The sequence below is a fragment of the Aythya ferina genome, assembly GCF_964211825.1.
Source record: "Aythya ferina genome assembly, chromosome: 3".
NCBI lineage: Eukaryota > Metazoa > Chordata > Aves > Anseriformes > Anatidae > Aythya > Aythya ferina.
In genome coordinates, this window is record NC_140298.1 from 57474003 (window position 1) to 57494304 (window position 20302).

Sequence of the window (20302 nt, forward strand, 5' to 3'; positions counted from 1 at the left end):
GCCCTTGTCTTCTTCACCTAATGTGCTAGCAAGGATATCTGATATTGCCAGTGGGACAGTTGGATTTGTAGCAATGGTATTTTTCCAGGATCTGGACAGACCCCAGCTGCTCACTCCATATAGAGCCTTCTCCACTGTCATCAAATACTAACTCTCATTCCCTGCTGATCTTGGCTGATTTCAAACTACTGATGTTCCAGCATTTTACATATGTTTAATAGTCTTGTGCCTAGTTCAGCCTACAAAACAGCAACTTCCTTAAATAAACCAATATCTGATTTGCTGAGTTTTAATAAATAACAGGTATAAATGGTTACTATAAATAATAACACTGATTATCCTGTGTAATCAAACTCTTCACCTGCTGTGAGATGCACCATATTTATGCAGATCAGCGTAGGCTTTTCATCCATGAAATTATAGAATGTATAATGTGATGGGCCATGATATATTTAGTGTACTGTAATTGCTTATTTATAAAAGAGCTATCAACAGCCCACTTTAAATAAATTCAGAAATCACCGTGGGGCATTTCAAAATGAATATTTTATATGACATTTCTAAAAGATTGTGAACATTTCTTTGAATGGTAAAATTAATGGCTGTTTTGCTGTTTAAAGTCATCCTGTGTAGATTCATGATAATAGCATATAAACTGTAATTACTATATTTGTGTTTTAATTAAGAATATAATCATCCACCTCTCTCATGCTGTAGTTTTCTGAAATTAATATTGGGGGGATTTAAAATGGTCTGTTTACTCTGTTTACTCATTGAATGGTTATAAGGAAGTAAATGAATTAGGCAGTAAGATGTATACCTGCAACTAACTTCTAATGAGAGAAATTCTGCAGGGTCATCCTTGTCTATTACATTTTGAGACACACTGGTTGATCTTTCCCCTTTCCTGTAAATAACATCAACTAAAGGTGTCAGCTTTGCCCCCTTTCATATATCATCAACCCACAGTGCATCTACTTAAAGATAACCAAGTTTTGTCCTGTAGGCAGCAATACTGCTTTTGGAAGAGGAAAAGACAGAAAGGAAGAAGACAGACATTCTAACAGAGAAATCTAAAACCTGCAAAAAACTTATTGATGTGAAGGCCAGTTAGGTCTCTATTCATTTTGACAGACTGAGAGATGAATAGATAGATGAAAAAGCAATTTCATACTTTTAGTGAGTGTCAACACCTATTCCATATCTTCCAGAATAGTGATATTAATAAACATGTTGATCCATAGAACAATATATCAAAATCACCCTTCAGGGTCATCATTTTGTTTCTATCTCCCCTGTGTTTATGTGATTTACAAATAAAGCTTGAAGGAAAGAAATGCCCTACAACTACTGTACTTTCTTTACCTGCAATAGAAAATTAAACCGATTATGTGTCACATAATTAATGAAGACACTAACATGTCTTCAGCTGGATCTTAGTGTAATCTAAACACGATTATGAAGACACTAACATGTCTTCAGCTGGATCTTAGTGTAATCTAAAGAATTTGTATTTATGACAATTGCATTGATATTTTGTAATATAGAATTGCAAGTTTGGAAAATTAATTAAACATATTTTTTATGACTTTTTTTTTTTTAATGGCTTGATCTTCTAGTAGCTAATAAGTTAATTAATCTCCACATCTCCAGTATAATTTTCCACAGAAGGGATATTTAATGAATCTCTTGAACATATGGAGTCTCTGGTATCTAGAAGGGATGAGTTCATGTGGCATTGTATCCCTTAGAGAGGACATCAACAGGACCTCTCATCCCTACTAAGTCACATATTTTAGTGGAAGTGAGAGATATTACCGATAGTAAGATTCTACAGCACATCTGTCAAATTTGGTTGAAACTGGCAGATTTGGCTAAAAGTGCAGTTTCTAGGGGCAGAAAGAGACTGATAGAATCATGCCAAAAACAAACAAACAAACAAAAACTTATGTTCTTAAGCTGAACTAAGGTCTATCATGACATGTCGGCATTCTGCTTCCTTACCCAGCCTGAACCAATTTGTACAAAGCAGGGGAGGAATGGTAAATTATCAGAAACTTTTCAAACAAAGTCCAGTTGAGACTTGGCTCATGAGCTGAGTAGAAATATAAACTGATTTTACCAAAACTGGTTCATGTGTCCAAACTATTTTCATTCAAGTAATCCTTTCAGATGTTTTTTCTGCCTATGTTTATATGATGGCTATGTGATTTCATTAATGCATGTAAAATGTATTTGACTCCCTTCTGACATAAAATGGAATTATACCCTTACAGTACAGGCAAGGAACAACAGCTGAGACATACAGGTGCCAGAAGGAAAACTCTTTATTGGTGTGTCTTGAACTGATTTCCTACTGTTTCTGGCTTTACAGTGCAGGGCAATCTGCAGCCATTAGACCATCATGAATTATGTACATTTTCACCACAAATTGGATCAAAGTTGTTTTGCACAGATGTTTCTGTGATTGTGATGCATTGGGGAAATTTACTCTTCAGCGTCCCACAAATATGTATTTCCACCTGTGCTTGGTCTAGGAGGGGAGTTGGGCCTGTAAGATAAAATATATAGTTAAAATGGTTAGCAGAAAACCTTTGAATTGTCTGTGTATGTATTTTTGTAACCATAATTCTTTGTTTCTGCAACTAGATTTCCAGTTTTTCTTCCATGAAGAAGGAAAAGCAGACTAATGGAAAATATGCATTTTAACCCATCATTCTATGGGTAATCTTGAGATTAGGAAATCAGCTTGAACCTCAGTATGGACAGTCCCCTCATGCTGACATACACATCCTCAATTCTTTTGGAAAGTCTTAGGTTGAATGTGTGTGTGGCAAAAAAAAAAAAAAAAAAAAAAAAAAAAAAGTCTATATGAATTAGATGAGACGCATTTCTAAGAGTATTTATATACCGCTCTGAGGGAAATACTCTTAGTCCTGGTCAGATTTCCCTCCCCTCTTTGATCAAACAGAATCACACCACTCTTCATACAGTTCTAATTGCAATCTACTCTACTTGAGTCCTTTTTTGTGCTCTTAAATTCAAAGTGGAATGGTATGAAAGAATAAAGACACATTTCCAGAGTACACTAAACCATATTGTTGCAGTGGTAGATTGCAAAGGGAAATTGGAAAAGGCACAGATCTAGCATTCTTCTGGCACCCTCACAACAGAGATAACATGTCTGGAACCATTCAGCCTTTCCCTGAAAACAGTACAAGTATGTCATATTAATAATTCAAAAATTAGGCTTTTTAACATACCCAAGATTAATAAAATATTTGTTGACTCTTCAATTTTTTTTTCTGTTGTTTAGCTGGTGTTTTCTGAGGTTTGTCTATTATCTATCTTTATTTTAATTGACGTATCGTAATGTCATTCTGACAACCCTACTGTCTTAATCTTTGTCAATCTTATTAAACTCCTGAATCAACGAATACTCAAAGGCTAAATTTTTATCAGAGGTCCATTGTAAATATTAGGATCTCTGATGCTCCCAGTTGAATCTGTTTTAGAGTAGTGTCAGTTCATTGACTCCAAAGGAATGACTTATGATTTACAGTGGTGTAGGGACTGAGAAAACTCAAGCCTTAATAAAGTGGTGAGCTCTACATAAAGGTTAAATGGAATAGAGGAAAATTTATAGTCTAAAAGACCATGGAAAATACACTGATGGAGGAATAATAGTAAAAAAAAAAAAAAAAAAAAAAAATGTTAATAAATATATAATAGAGAGAAAGAGAGCATAAAGAAGGGATGAAAAGGAGAAGGAAAAGAAACAGAAATGTTGTTGATTTGTAATTGTTTAAAAGGATGATAAAGTGCAGTAGATGAGAAGCAGTATTTGGTTTTAGGAGCTGTCTCTTCATTATTGCTATTTTGGGGATTACTTTTATTTTGCTTTTATAGTTCTTATAAATCAGGACTAACATTGCTCAGGCACTACTGTGCTAGCTGCCAAGAAGATGTACATTCAGCAACTCCCAAGTTTAAGTCCTGAGCAGCAGAGGTGCTTTTCTGGGGTGGATTAACACAACAGAGCTTTGGAGGCTGTACTTCCTACCATTCCACATACGTCCCTGGCTGGCACAGCCAAGGAGATCAGGGCTTCCCACTCTGCAGTGAAAAGGAGCATGTTGCTGCACAGCTCCTAGTTATCAATACCATATCTGAGTACTCACCACTTAAGCTGCCATTAATGTTCATCTTTCCCAGGATACATATGAACCATCTATCTTGACTTCAATAAGACTTTCAGCCATGTCTGTAAGATCCTCATAACAAAGCTGTTGATATAAACTGGATTAGCAAAATTAGTGAATTGAAAACTTGCTGAACACAATGATAACAGTTGCTGATAACACAAAACTGGAAAGAGTGGTGGGGTGCAGCTGCCAATGGCCTGATAAGAACTTCACGAAGTTCAACAAGGAAAAGTGTAAAGTCCTGCACTTGGGGAATAAAAACCCCAAACTCCGGCGAGTTCTGGGAGCAGACTAGAAACCTGGTAGAAAAGGACCTGTTGGTTCTGGTGGACACTGGGTTGAACATGAGTTAGCAGTGTACCCTTGTAGCAAAGAAGGCCAACAGGGGCTGTGTTAGGAGGTGTTGCCAGCAGGCTGAAGAAGGTAGTCCTTCCCCTCTATTCAGTGCAATTGAGGTCACACCTGGATTGCAGGGTCCAGTGCTGGGCTCCTCATTGCAAGAGAATCTTGGAGCTACCGGAGGAGGTCCATTGTAGTACCAAAAAGATGATAAAGGTACTGGAACATCTGTTATATGAAGAGAAAAGATGAGATATCTGGGCTGTTTATCCTGGACAAGGTACAAAAACCAGTCAGTATCTTTTCAATGGTACCCAGAGGCAGCAGGCAAAAACTAAAACACATAAGAGGTCTGTTGAACATCAGGAAATACTTTTTTACCATACAGATCACTAAGCAATGGAACAAAATACCCAGAGAGACTATGGAGTCTCCTTTCTTGGAGATCTTCAAAAGTCATCTCTACATGATCCTAGGCAACCTTCTGTAGGTGTTCCTGCATAAGCAAGAGGGGTTGAACAGATGACCTCCAGAGGTCCCTTCAAATGTCAGCCATGCTGTGATTCCAGAGACAATCTCAATAGTGTCTCACTAAAATATTTTTGCCACTTGGAATAGAGATGTTGCAATAAGTCTACACATTTTAAAAATATTCCTTGATAGACTATCTATTTGGTTCTTGACTTCCCAGCCATCTATCTCAGAAAGGATTAACGTAAAATTTGCTATAAAACGTATATATTTTTCTGTCAAAAATGTTTATTATCAAGTAATGCAGCATTACTAGGACTGAGAAAATATCTATGCTATACTTCCTGTTTCTCCTCCCTAACATTCTCCTTTCTGCCAAGGAAATTTAACCCTCTACAGAAGCAATCAGGAAAGCCACATACCATTTGTTTTCTACTCACTTCTAATTTCAAGATCATAAATTAGTTTTAATGGTGCACAGCTCTTTGCACAGTCATCTGCATACATTATCCTATTTGCACGTCTCTGCTCTCCGGAGCTGATCAGACACAGAAGTATAGGCAATCTCCTTTTTTTTTGTATTGACAGAAAATCAGTCTGTTGTCAACTTTGGCAACATCTTTGTAACTCTCAGAATGCTTAAACATTTAAAAAGTGTTTCTGTCACCACCATTAAAGTACTTAGTCTATTATGTCATATACATTACAAATCAGTAATTTTGCTTCCTGGCAATAGCATAATGATAGTAAAATAAAATAAAAAAGGGAAATAAAAAGTGGTTTGTAAAAATTATAATAAAGAATATCAACTGAATACTGTAAGCAACATTTTTTGAGTGCTATCTCTTACCAGCTTTTTCTTCTTCACCTACATACAACATGTTTGTAAGGAAATCATGCAGTGTTCTTAGACTGTTAAAGACACCATCAATCATTGTCTTGCTTGGTAATATTTCAGTTGCTCTGGATAATACTGTCATTTTCATAGCTTTTCTGATGCATGGAAAATCCTACCCACTCCTTCCCAAAGAGTAATGTTTGCATATGAGAAGTGGAGGCAGTGTTGGTAGGATGATGAACCATTAATAAACCTTTCTGTGTGCTTCCCAAGTATTTGGAAAGTGTATTGCATGGCAGTCAAGATCAATTTGTAAGATTAGCTTAATGCTTTGTCATTTTGTACATTCCTGCATTGTTTTATTCTCTTATAAGTTGCAAAATATACTGAGTACTTGCCACTACTCTAAGTACCCGTGCAGGTTTTCTACTATGAATTCTGTAAGGCATGACCCATTTGGTTTGACATGGGACTGATTTCAGTCACTAGCCTATGTGCAAATTCCTTTCACAATTTTACCATCACTGACTGTCAACTCTACTGGGAGTTTCATGTAATTTGAATTTGTTTCCATACTTGAGAGGAGAAAAAGCATTTTGGAATGGGAAAAGGGAGATGGAAGGGCTGAAGGGAAAAGGAGAAGGAGAACTAAGGAAAGAGGAACAGAGAAAGAGGGGGAGAGGAATAGGGAGAGGAAAAAGAAAGGGTAAGGTTTAACCATAAGTAACAACCAAGTGAGAAATGTTAGTGGAACACAGTCAGTTATGAATAATTCTATAGCATTGTGCATGCTCTGTTCTTCAGTGTTGCTATGTTTTTTTGTGTGTTTTTGTTTTTATTGTTTTGTTTGTTGTTGTTGTTGTATGTTTTGGTTTGTTTGTTTGTTTGCTTGTTTACAGGACGTGTAGTTTCTGTTTTTGTTTCTGTTTTGTTTTGTTTTGTTTTCAACTCTTCTTCTTACACTTTCCTGAGACTATATACCCTCTCTTCCCACTTCTCCACCAGATTCACAGGGGAACCCTCTACAACTATACAACTCCATAGAGAACAATTATTTCAGCTGTGCTACCTTGTAGGCTTTGCATGTAGCGAAGAGTGACAGTGAGAAATGTAACACATAAGGTAAAAGTATGTTAAAAAACATACGCTCGGATTATCTGAGAATAAATAATAAATAGAAAAGGTGAAGACTTAGGCATGATGGAGTGTCAAACACATTTTGGAAGATCACCCTGTTGAGATGAAATGCTAAAATCAATTCCAAAATCTCTCATTTTCTCTCTGTGCTCTCCTTATCTTCTCATAACATGCTTGCATGTATTCTAATACTTTTACACTACTACAGACAGTCTAGATCAGTTTTGTACTCCCATTTGAAATCAGAAATAATAACCACCTTGACTACTTTGTACATGTTATTCATCTTCACTGGACTTAAAAGAAGAAGAGTAAAAAGTAGAAAAAGAAGAGTAAAAAGAAGAAGAAGAAGAAGAAGAAGAAGAAGAAGAAGAAGAAGAAGAAGAAGAAGAAGAAGAAGAAGAAGAAGAAGAAGAAGAAGAAGAAGAAGAAGAAGAAGAAGAAGAAGAAGAAGAAGAAGAAGAAGAAGAAGAAGAAGAAAAAGAAGAAGAAGAAGAAGAAGAGGAAGCAGCAGCATGAGGCTTCATTCTCATGATTATTTGAATAGCCACCTGAGTCATATTGTGAAAATCTCAATAAAGGCAGTAGAAAAGATTAATACTGTAGATATGATATAGTTCTTCAAAGAAGATTTCTCAGTCAATTTTATCTAGAGATTGTATACATGCTTATATGCATGCATATGTAATTCAGTATGACACCTCTTCTATTTAAAGAATCATGTCATATGCAAATATTATCACAGAAAACAATAATGTGTATCCATTTATTAATAGAAACAATTCATCAATATGTAGGTTTATATGCTATTGAATGTTGTGCAAGTCATCTTTGAGTCATCTGTATCTAAATCGGTCTGAGTAATTTAGTAAATCTAAACAGTCTAGGTAAAGCTATATTTAAATTCAATTTATAAGCAAGCTTTTTGACCAAATCATATTATCTCAGTTAACTAGATACTTGGCACAAACCCTTAGCTCATTGCTTTCTGCACATTCTCTGTTGAGAATAACAGGAATATTTGGAGAGGAGTCTTATTCTTTATTTGCAAGGCTGGCCAATGTTCACCCCATGAAAGAACTGTTTTGTGTCTAGAAGTAGAGTGAGCTGAATTTTATAACATTATTACTTCTAGGAATTATCTCCAGTCCGATTACACAATACTTGTTCATTACCAATTCTGACAGATGAACATTACAATTGCTGCTTTACTTTTCCATTTTTTTCTTCACCAGTAAGCCCACTCGTCTTTCCATGAGGGTTTTCTAGGTTTCTAGAGCTTCAGTTATAGCAAGAACATTAAAAACAGGCAAACAGGAAGGGAACACATAAGTATTTACAAGTTCTTCATCTGGATATACACATACTGCACAAGAATAAAAAGAGCACAGAGAAAGAACTTGACAGATTGTTCATTTCTGCTGATTTATAGTAAGATGAGGCAGTGGCAGTGCCAATATGCTGTCATTTTGTTTAAATGCAAGATGGAAAAAAAGGGAATTTGTTTCAGTATTTAAATAATTTCAAATCAAGTTAGCCTATGTAAAGCCATTTTACAGAAAAGGTTTCATGGTTGTTACTGTCATTTGGGCATGACAAAACAGTGTAATGATTTCATGTTCAAGATTTTATAGGCTCCCCTTAGGGTGTTAGGCAATATATTTAAAAGTCACAGCTAGTCTTGCTGGCAAAACTTTCACAACTCCTTATCCCACTTTGTATCTCCCACACTGCTGAGGGAGTGACTGGAGTGGAAGCTTAAAGTTGCAGTTACTCATTACACTCTAATAACATTTGAGTTAATTAAATATTTAATAAACATTCTGGTCTCAAATCACTTTTAGCAGGGACAGGCAGCACCAAGGAGACATTCATCAGTTCAAACACTTTTAGCCCACACACATATTGTGTGAAAACAGTGGCAAACTTATGTGTTGGGGTTACCTTCCACCCACCTCAGCATGTACAATTCCTGAAGTCTAAACTGTGTACTGTTGTAGCAAAATGGAGCAGACATCTACAATCACTCTACCCTCCCTCTCTGTATGGCCTGTAAATTTCTGAATATATACATATACTAGTTAGAGATGCCCAGATTTACATGTTACAGTACAGTAGTATGCAGTGTGGTGTTAAAATAATGACTACATTAGTCATAAACAGGGAGTCACAAATGAGTTATGCAGGTCCTCTAACCCAGCACAAGGCTTATTAGCTTGGATAGAGTACCATGTTTACACTGCTGTTCTGCCTGTTGCCCTGGGACTAGTCTGACAACTTGTAGGTCTCCTACCAATCACCTAGTTCCACTGTGTGGCATAGACATACACATAAAGTAGAAGTTCCCTTATGGAAAGACTGCAGATAATGTTTTCCACATAGAATACAGGCACACAGAAAATGCACACACCCTCCTTCCACTCGGCCTGATGCGTCATCTTCAAGTGCCATGGGACTACCCTTGGAATAGGGAAAAGAACGAGAACTTCCAGTGATAACATATAAGTTGCAAAAGATTGCAATACATGGCCATGAATTTTAGTTGTTTTAGCCATCTCATACACAGACGGTTCACTGGGAAAGATCTCACACATATTTTCAACTGAAGTACAATATGTTTTTTTTAAAAAGACAAAATTAAAGCTCTAATAGCAGCACTTTGATGGTATCCAGAAATTTGGAGTATTAAAGATGTGAGTGATGCCTAATAAATTATATTTACTGCATAGCCCTCAGGTTTACTAGATAAGCATAGGAACCACCTAGGAATGTACTTAGCACATAAATATTAATTGCAAACAATAAATATAACTGAAAACAAATAATTTACATAATGTTTCTTTCTCACTCCTTTTTTAAGACATTATTTCAATCTTTTCTTTTGTTTGAATATTTCCACTCTTACCATAATAAAGTGAGGGTAAAATACTCTCTAAGTAATAATAAATGAATGAATGAATGAATGAATGAATAAATAAATAGTCTCCACTATTCCTTCAGCTTTTATTTTCCTGAAAAAAAGTTTTCTATAAAATTCGTATTATTACTATAATCTTGCATAGATTATAACTAACAAGAAAGAAAATTTTGAAATGCTGGCAATCACTACCACTTTTCCAGGAACAGATAAAATATATACAAATTTTAAATCTCCACTACTAGTGGCTGGGTAGTGGCCAAGAATCTTGACTGTCAGCATGACCTTTTTTGGGACTTAGCCTAGTGCCTCATGAAAACGTATTTTCTTCTAAATATTATTATTATTGCCAGAGACAGACACTTTTTCTCATATCACAAAAAGAAATGGCCAGGTTCTGAGAGGGAACATAGAAAGTACTGCCACCTGAGAGAGTGTTCAACCTCATGTCTGGCTTGCTGATGGGCAAGAGCAGCAAAGACCATAAAATACTTGCTTTTTCTGCAAAGAAGCTAGACACCAGAGTTCTTGGGGACAGCCAGTTCACCATTGTTACAGAAAAACAATGGTTTTCAAGAAACTGCATCTAAGTCAAAGCATTTCAAGCATTAATTATTAAATTCTGCATATACATACAAAATGGAAGCATAATCACAGAATCACACAGAATTTCCTAGGTTGGAAGAGACCTCAAGGTCATCGAGTCCAACCTCCAACCTAACGCTAACATATTGAACTATACACATTGAAATGGTATCTTCAAATTTAAAGCAATTCTTCTCTTAGTGCATTATTGTACCATACAGTCCACTCAAACTTCTTACCTAGAGCAGCATACAAGGCTGTCAGAAAATGTGAAAATCAGTTATCGTTATCTCTGATAAACAAAACTGAAGGAAAACACATAGGAAAGCCAAGAATCCATCATTAACAATTATCCTCAGTTTTCATTTCAAAATGGTTGTGATGACTGTTTAATAGTAGAAAGAAAAGGTGTTTGAGGTACCTCTAACTACACAAGATAGGACCTTAAAGATAAAACACTTTTATTTCTACCTAAGAACCATCTGCTACCTTTGCTGAAGTGTGCAGTCCCTTCTACAATAGGTGAAAGTACTTATTCTCTTTGTTTATTTAACATCATAACACTTTCTAGAACTCACTGCAGTAATTCAACCTGCAAATGACTAAGACTTCAACAATGTTAAAAGATAAAACTCACACGCTTCTTGCCAGGAAAAAGGTTCAAAATTCATGAAAAAAGCTTCTGCCCAGGCAGGACATCTAGGCACTCAGTAAGATTCACGGACTACCAGCAAAGTTAATGAATTCTCATTCTTCTCATTAAATTCCAGTTTTATCCCATAATTTTTGAGTCTAAATCTGAGAATATATCTTTATTAGTCCAAAACCTCTTTGTGTAAGTCTGAGTTACTCAGGAGGTAAACAAAAGAAGAGACATGAGATGGAAATACAGGAATGCTAATGCTATAACATACTCCAAAAATATTAAGTCTGCTATTCCTATGCATCTCAACCTCTGGATGATCAAGGATGGTTTCCTATGTAGATAATGAAACACAGAAAAGTAGCATCATTTTTCTCCAAGTAAAATGGCAGAACTGTCCTCAAAATTCAGCCACACAGCTCACAGTGCTTGCTTACTTAAAAGTCTTCTCAAATGTGTCACAAGCTCACACTCATGCCACATGTGATGTAGACTGGTCTGAGAACTATAGATAAAATGTGCAGCAAATACACACTTCATCTGGAACACTGACTACCACACAGAATCTGGAGAACACTTTTCAAAGTGATAACCTCTGCCTTACTCTCTTACCTTGCACTGCTTGCCTACCTGTCAGTGGGAGCTGTGTCTTTAAACACCTCTAGACTTTTCTGGGTGACAACATTAAAGAAAAGCCACAGCCGTTTTGCTGTGATCTTGCCAGCAATGCAGCGGGAATAAGAATTCTGAACTGGATGTAAACCATTGATTAACCAAGTATTTCACTTTTCAGAAAAGGTCATGATTTATAGATGTTATGATGGACAAGCAGAAACTCCCCATCCATGCTTTACAAGATTCACCTGACTTGAAATGAAAATGTTGTTCTTTGACTGGTAAAATTGTACCATTTCTGTTAAGTATATTGGTGTCAGTATTTTTCTGCAGAGACCTCTGTTTGCAGATGTCTTCTGTACATAACTGTGAAACACTTGTCTTTTAACATAGCAGTTGTAAGTAGCTACAGCATACTTCAGGGAGACTTTATACCTTAAATACATCACCAAATATTTATAAGTTCAATAAGTAATAGAGAAGTCTCACTACTGCCTGATGATTCATTTTTAAAATGCACTCCTTGGTAAACCACATTTACAAAAATATGATTTCTTAAAGAAAGTGCAGTGGAAAATGCAGCTTGTATAATAAGAACATTAAATAGTAACAAATGAGTCATTTTAAATAATCCATTGTGATAGGAAATATTATTTGCTTTAGTATGCAGAAGCTATAGTCATTGAATGAGGTTTTAAATAGGCTACATTCTATTGTACTTTACCTTCAGGGTTCTTGGGAATTTATTCTTTCTAATGAGCTGTGTACTATTCACTTAGATGCTTCATTCTTATTATTATGTGTAAGTTTGTTGGGGGCGGGGAGGGATGGGGGGGGGCACTATCTGCTTTAGCAAATGTTTGTGTTTTTTTTTAATAAATTGATTCTTTTCCTAGGCATTCTGTTAACTGCATGGGATAATATTGGAAACACTTACAGTGTTTCTGACAGTTTGAGAAAAACATATATAATCTTTTCAAGCAGATTATTTACATTAAAGATATTCTCCACTAGAATAAGATTTTCCCTTCTGGCTCCACTTTTTGTTGTTGCTGTTATAGAAGTGGTGACAATAAAGAAAAAGAAAATCACATTAACAACAATGAATCCTTTCTTAGATGGGTTCAAACAAGGAAAAAAATAAAAAGGAAAAAAAATGAATGAAATTCAGAAAAATGGATTTGATCCTGTGTCTTTTCCTCTAATGAAAAATACTTTCACAAGGCAGAAAATTACTGTTTAACCCTTGCAATCCTCTCAGACGATGAAACTAAAATAAGTTAAAGCATTTTTCTATACAAAATTTTATTAGGTTTTCATGTATGGAAAACGGTTTGTTAAACCTTGGTAGCTTTTCTTTCACATTTTGTTTAAACAAAGCTACATGTGGCAATATTTGTCAAGATCCAAGATTAAAGTGTTCTGAAAGACAGGGGTTAGATTTATTTGGATCCACTTTCAACGGTACTTTGTATTGGCAAAGTCCATCACAGTTCAGATATATACAGTTCAGATATGTGCACATATACAAAGTGTATATGCAGTTAAGATACACATGGGTATTATATCCTCTTCCACCACAGAAAACCCTTAGATCATTATCTTTTGCTTTCTCTTTGGTATGCAGTTCACTGCAGACATGATTTACATCACAAGGACAGTTTTTGTCTCTTCTGCCACAAAAACATAGAGACATCAAATGCAAATAGCAGACAGCAAGGTCAGACAAACAGGAGGCACCATTTTATCCCAAAACACATACAGAAGCCCTGGACCTGTGTCCTGGTTTCAGTTAGAACAGAATTAACAGGCAGGCTGGGGGTGCAGTAAGAGCTGGGAGGGGACAGACCCAGGACAGGTGACCCAAACTAGCCAAAGGGGTATTCCATACCATCTGACGTCATGCTAAACAGTATATAGGGGTGGCTAGCCGGGGGGAGGGGGCCGGACTGCTCGGGGTTAGGCTGGGCATCGGTCAGCGGGTGGTGAGCAATTGCATTGTGCATCACTTGTTTGTACATATTATTATTATTTTCCTATTATCACCATTGTATTATTATTATTATTATTATTGTTATTAATTTTTTGTTATTATTATTTTCCTGTCTTATTAAACTGTCTTTATCTCAACTCATGGGCTTCACTTTCCATTTCTCTCCCCCGTCCCAGAGAGGGAGGGGGGAGGGGGAGCGAACGGCTGCGTGGTGTTTAGCTGCCGGCCGGGTTAAACCACGACAACCTGCTTTCAGATTTGTGGATTTGTACATGTAGATAAGTCTGTATATCATCTGGAGAACTGCATGGAAGAATACTCAGTCTGGGGCTACTAAATATGAAGCCATCACCTCTTGCTTTGGAATTTTCTGGGCCACAGATCACTTGATGTTAGGAGTTCATAAAACACAAGGATCACTATCTTCTCGCACTGAGTTTACACTGAGACTATTTCTCTGGATGGACTTTTTTTCAGACTCTGCATTCACAGTATCTCTTTTCTCACACTATGATTACTAAAAGGGGGGGGAGGGGGAAGGAGTTTCTGACTGACACTAATGCTTCACTGTTTGAAACTAATAAAGAGCAAATGTTCAGCTTTGGATCCTATCAAACATTATTGTTGAGTCAGAAATTAGGAACAGACTAATCTGCGTAAGTGTGAATTCCTCACTACTCTAGCTAAATGCTCATTGCTTTCTCCTGCTGTGTACTGTGCCCTAAAACTGGGAGTGCACACAGACTGCTCTCAGGCTGGGGCTCCTCCCTATCTGTGGAGGAGAGAAACAAAAAAAATGTCCTACAAATCTGGATAGCAGAAGACAGGACAACCCTTTCCACTGTCCTTTCTTGCTCACATCCTGTAGGAAGAAAAGTCAGAACAGTGTCACACCGAGATCCTGCCTAGTATGCAGGGCTCAGCCTTAGGAAATGGGTCAGGGAAGAGGAACAGAGAAGTGGTTTGCTAGGTGCAGCAGTGCAGAAGAGGAAAGACAAACAGCCAGGAAGTAAAGTCAACAACAAAGTTTCACCTTTCTGCAGCCCAGAAGAAACCAGAAACTCTCCCAGGTGGGATAGCAGAGGGCACTTTCCATGAACTGTGTTTTGAAATCTGGAGAAGAAACAGAGGATTTCATCTTATCTACAATATTTTTGCCACCCATCCCTGCTGACAAGCAAATAGTCCTCTGTTGAGAAGGAGCATTTAAAGTTATCACAGAATCACAGAATTTCTAGGTTGGAAGAGACCTCAAGATCATCGAGTCCAACCTCTGACCTAACGCTAACAGTCCCCACTAAACCATATCCCTAAGCTCTACATCTAAACGTCTTTTAAAGACTTCCAGGGATGGTGACTCCACCACTTCCCTGGGCAGCCTGTTCCAATGCCTCACAACCCTTTCAGTAAAGAAGTTCTTCCTAACATCTAACCTAAAACTCCCCTGGCGCAACTTTAGCCCATTCCCCCTCGTCCTGTCACCAGGCACATGGGAGAACAGGCCAACCCCCACTTCTCCTACATGAGAAACATCATTCAGAGGCATGCCATAAGACTATAAAATAGAGACATTTTATTAAAGTTCTTATATATGCACAGAGCCATCCAATGGCCTTTACAGCTGAAAGTAGTTCTTACTGTTGCAGATTTCTTTCTTACTTTTCTTTGTTCTGCACATTCCCACCATAGCCACTGACCTTTTCTGTTGTTTCTGGGACTGTTTGACTTTCATTTTTATCAAAATTATTTCATAGCTGTTTGTAAATAATTATGAAACAACCCAGACCATTATGAACAACTCCCCATTGTCATGTACAAATTCAGCTAATTTGATACACCTTAGCTGAGTTCAACCCAAATTTGTAAAACCAAAAATAACAATAATAAATGACTGATTTTTCTTTTCCTCTCCTCTCCTCTCCTCTCCTCTCCTCTCCTCTCCTCTCCTCTCCTCTCCTCTCCTCTCCTCTCCTCTCCTCTCCTCTCCTCTCCTCTCCTCTCCTCTCCTCTCCTCTCCTCTCCTCTCCTCTCCTCTCCTCTCCTCTCCTCTCCTCTCCTCTCTTTCTTTCCTTTCCTATAAACTACTGTTTTTCCAATATAATGAGAAGCAATAGGATATAAAATGCAAACTCTCATTCTTAAACCCATAAGATAATCATGTACCTTCTGCTGTTGCTGCTGTTCCTACTGCCAGCACTGTCAGCAGCTCCAGTGCTTCTATAGCAACAGCTATTTCCAACTGTGCGATACTTGCAAGTAATTTAGGTGCATAAGAAAACAAAATTTTAGGGAGGTCTACATGTTGCACATTTGAAACATGATATTTGTTGATAAAAACTGCGGCCACATCTAATTATAAATCTTTCCATCTCCCTCACCACTTTTCTGGCCAATATGAGTTTGAAAGGAGATTTTAGGAGTGGGGAAAAAATAAATAAATATATATATATATATATATATAAATTAACAACCAACCACCAACAACAAAAACACACAAATGTAACATCCACAAAAGCATCCCAGGCAGTTACTTACAGGTAAGCAACTGTAGGTGCCCAGTAGGATGAATTTTGTAACAAAACAAAACAAAACAAAACAAAACAAAAAAAAAAAAAAAAAAAAAAAAAAAGCTGCTGAAGCATTTCTCCTTTATTTTAGAAATATGCCCTTTGCCTTGGATTAAGTAGGGGGCATGTTGCATCTATTTGGAGTCATAAAGAGATTTCTTAAACATCCAGAGCAATGGTAAAACCCCAGAACTCTCTTGCCAAATCCAAGGTGTTTGGTTATTGTCTGTGATCCAGAAAAGTACAGGCTGGTACAGATAGAAGCATACTTGAACTGATCTTTTCCCACTACAAAGATTACTTCAAATGATGTGAAGAAAATGGGGAACAGTGGAATAATGTAGGAACATTATGCATTTGAAGATTATAATGTGATTCAGTTTTTCACCCACTTCAGTGCCTAGGTATAACCAGTACACCACACTAAAATTTGAAGAAGAGAGTGTATAGAAGCATAAAGCTCAATCAAATAGTAATATTTACAGGATTTGGAACACATCACTCACACAAACACTGAGCCTATAACTACTGCTTGCTTAGCACAGCTCTGTAAACCCCTGTAAGCTGTAGCTGCCTCCACAAAGATCAATAAACATGAAGATTTCACACAGCACTTTAAGAGGTACCAGCAGTTGCTGTATTCAGGGGTTATGCTTTCTGTCACCTAAATATGGAGTTAGCAGGAAGTTCTGCTCACAAGAAGACTATGTGAAGTGAAAAACATGATAAATCAATGAAAGACAGTTAAAAACATTAAAAAGTCCCAGTCTCTAATGTCACGGTCTTTGCTTTGTGCTTAAATCTACCCTCATAATCACCACTAGCAATGCCCACCTAACTGTATAAGTTTACTGTCCCAACTCCCTATTTATTCTCTAAGTTTTGCCCTTGTTCCTGGATTGCTATCCACATTTATTAAAAAAAAAAAAAAAATACAGAAGTTCATTGAATAAAAGCTCCTCCTAAAACAAGGAGGGACAAATGAAAATTCAGATTCTTTTGTGTTAGTTTATTTGTTGGTTAGTTGGTCACTTGATTGTTTTGACTGTCTTTGTGTTCTTTTTTTTTTTTTTTTTTTTTTTTTTTTTTTCTTTTTTGTTTGTTTGTTTGTTTGTTTGTTTTTGTTTTGTGCCAGTGGCGGGGGGGGGAGGGGTCTTTTTTTTTTTTTAATCACCCTTTCAACAAGGCTGAAATATCATAGAAATATTTTAAATGGTGTGAAAGTGGCATCTTCATGTTTATTTATCTTTTGTCAAATTTCATGCCAGTTCTCAATGAAGCAGCCTATAAAAACATGCATACCTGCTTTTTTTTCTGACAAAGAGACAACATGAGATTCAAGCACTTAATACCTCATCTACAATGAGCAAGAAAGGAAAAGGGCCATATTTTATCTTCTGGCCAATAGAGGGCAGCTTACTTCGTTCAGAAAGCACACATTCAGCATTTGTGACTCCATTTGGCAAAGTCCTTCTATCACTAGTTCAGATTTCCCCATTCCCACTCGTTCTTCTGAATCAACATGAAAGAAAGTAAGACAACCCCCACACTGCAGTCTAGACATGAACTATCTATCTGTGTGTTTGAGAAAAGCACTTCACCAGATCAAATACTATGTCTTTTTGGAATAGTCATGACAAAAGGCAGACTTGACCCTCCCACTTTGTTCTGTTAACCAGTTGTCTCATTCATTTCTAAGTATGCAAGTAAAACCTAGCCCTATCTCACCAATAAATTGAACATCACATGTTCCGAAACAAAGTGAAACCATTTATCACAGAGATCTCTTCATACATACATACATACATACATACATATATATATATATATATATATATTTGCCACATACCCTTCTCTGGCTTATGGACTATCCAAAAATATTTTCCTTCAAGGGAAAAATAAACATATCATGTCTCATTCTTTGTATGTTTATACAGACACTAAAGCCTAGCTTAGGAACAGAATACATATAATCATTATTTCAATAGTGATTTGAAGACACAAAGACTCCTGAGACTATTCCAATCCTCATGCAGAATATCAACATGATAGACTAAATAAGAAAGTTCAAAACATCAAGAAAGCATACATAATAGACTTAGGGGGGTGTAGAAGAGAGAGAAATTAATTACTTCAGTTTTTCACTGAAAGATTTGCCCCTGAAAGAATTCTGCACAGTATCAGAGAAACTCCAAGGAAATTCAAAATACTGTAACAAAGAACTGAAATAAGTGTCATGCTCCCGAAAAGACAAGACAAATTTCTGTTTGGTTCAACTAAAAATTGTAATAGGAGAGGAAGGAAGGAAGGAAGGAAGGAAGGAAGGAAGGAAGGAAGGAAGGAAGGAAGGAAGGAAGGAAGGAAGGAAGGAAGGAAGGAAGGAAGGAAGGAAGGAAGGAAGGAAGGAAGGAAAAATAAGGTTTCTTATTTAATCACAGCATTCCATCACCAGCAACTTTAATCAAGATAACAAAATAAGACCATAGAACATAGGAAGTACTAGGCTGAGTTTGCTGTTTTATAAAGAGAGTACAACTAATATACACTATCATATTTGTGAGAGCAACAAATTCAGAACTGGCCTGTTGGGAGAGGTTTTTCTGCAGAAGACAGAACCCTCCCAGCATCCTACCTCCCAGCAGCCATGTGGCTGAGCTGATGACAGCTCCAGGTGAACACTATGTCTTCAGCCCATAACTCTGCTCTCTAACTCACAGGGTGAAAAGCTATCTCAACATGAACACACAAAAGCACACAAAGATCAGTCTCTAGTTTATGTAGCTTAGATGATGAAAATAGTATAAAAATTTCATCCTCTCCAACTCAAACTCATTTGAGAGTAAAAATTTATTCTTTATCATTAAGTCACCACAATCTAAAGTTCATTATTGACATTAATTCTGGTTTGAATTTGATATTAGCAATAAAACATAGAGTGTTTTCAACATCCCACTACCCCCCTGCAGGGAAGTCAGCTAAAAAGCAAGTGAATATCATCAGCACAGTTTGATACTGTAATCCTGCCCAGAATTTTGCTGCATGCTATTGTCACACGTATGCAGAATAAAGCTGTGTGTAGCATATCCATACAGATCATGTTCTGCATTAGGCAGAACTGCACTTCAATTGTTCAAAAGCCATACAATCATTCAAAAGTTTCTGTTTTCAATGTATTTCCAATATGAATTGAAACCTTGTCACAAGACTGAAATACTGAATGTGATGTGTAACTGACAATGTGATGAGTAACCAACAGTGAATGTGAAGATATTTCATTCAAATTCTTTGTCCACTTCTTTCCCTGCTTTGGATGTTGTCAGATTTGACAATACTGACAATGAAAAGGTTAGTGCTGACAGATAATAACAATGGACTTGAGGAAAAGGAGAAATCTTCCAGATATGAGTCTGGTAACAGTACAAATTTTGACTCTGTGAATTCAAGTGATTAGAACTCGGGAATCAACATGCTTCAATGTGAACAGTTGTTCCCATACCATAGACTCTACATGAATATATTCAACATGGAGGAGAGAACTGTGCAGCACAAACAGGCTCAAGTCTGACTTTCTGTATTTCCACAAGATGTTAATCATAACCACTGTAGCAGATTGACCATAGGTGAGTTAGTTTCTGCTTTAAGGCAGTCACAGAGCCAAAACTAAGGAAAATAATAATTTAGTCTTGCTTTCAGACTGCAAATAGAAATAAATTCCTCCAGGATTTGCTCATGATGAATGATAGCTTAAGGGTAGTTTGCTAATTACTGTAGAAATAAAATCAAACCAAACACATTACAGTGGAATATGGCATTGGATGTTTTACCACAAAATTATTGATTTATTTATTCATCTATCTATCTATCTATCTATTTATTTATTTATTTTGTTGAACTGCATAAACATGAAAATCTGAATAACTTGTCAATATTAAATATATTCTAACTTGCAAGGAAGCTGAGAGGAGGTTATTTGAAGAAGGTGCTTGATACCT

General features: G+C 36.7%; 1 long non-coding RNA gene across 2 annotated transcripts in view; it reads right to left on the bottom strand.

The window, feature by feature from the left end:
• Positions 1 to 2309: 2309 nt before the first annotated feature.
• Positions 2310 to 20302, bottom strand: part of LOC311435175 — a 190140-nt gene continuing 172147 nt past the window's right edge. The window contains exons 5-8 of one of the 2 annotated variants that reach the window (XR_014691975.1): positions 14777 to 14856; positions 4668 to 4772; positions 4182 to 4286; positions 2310 to 2551 (exon numbers count right to left, since the gene is read on the bottom strand). This is a non-coding gene — a long non-coding RNA (uncharacterized lncRNA). Of the gene's footprint in view, positions 2552 to 4181; positions 4773 to 14776; positions 14857 to 20302 lie in introns of both variants that reach the window. The other variant, XR_014691976.1, reaches the window with a different exon arrangement.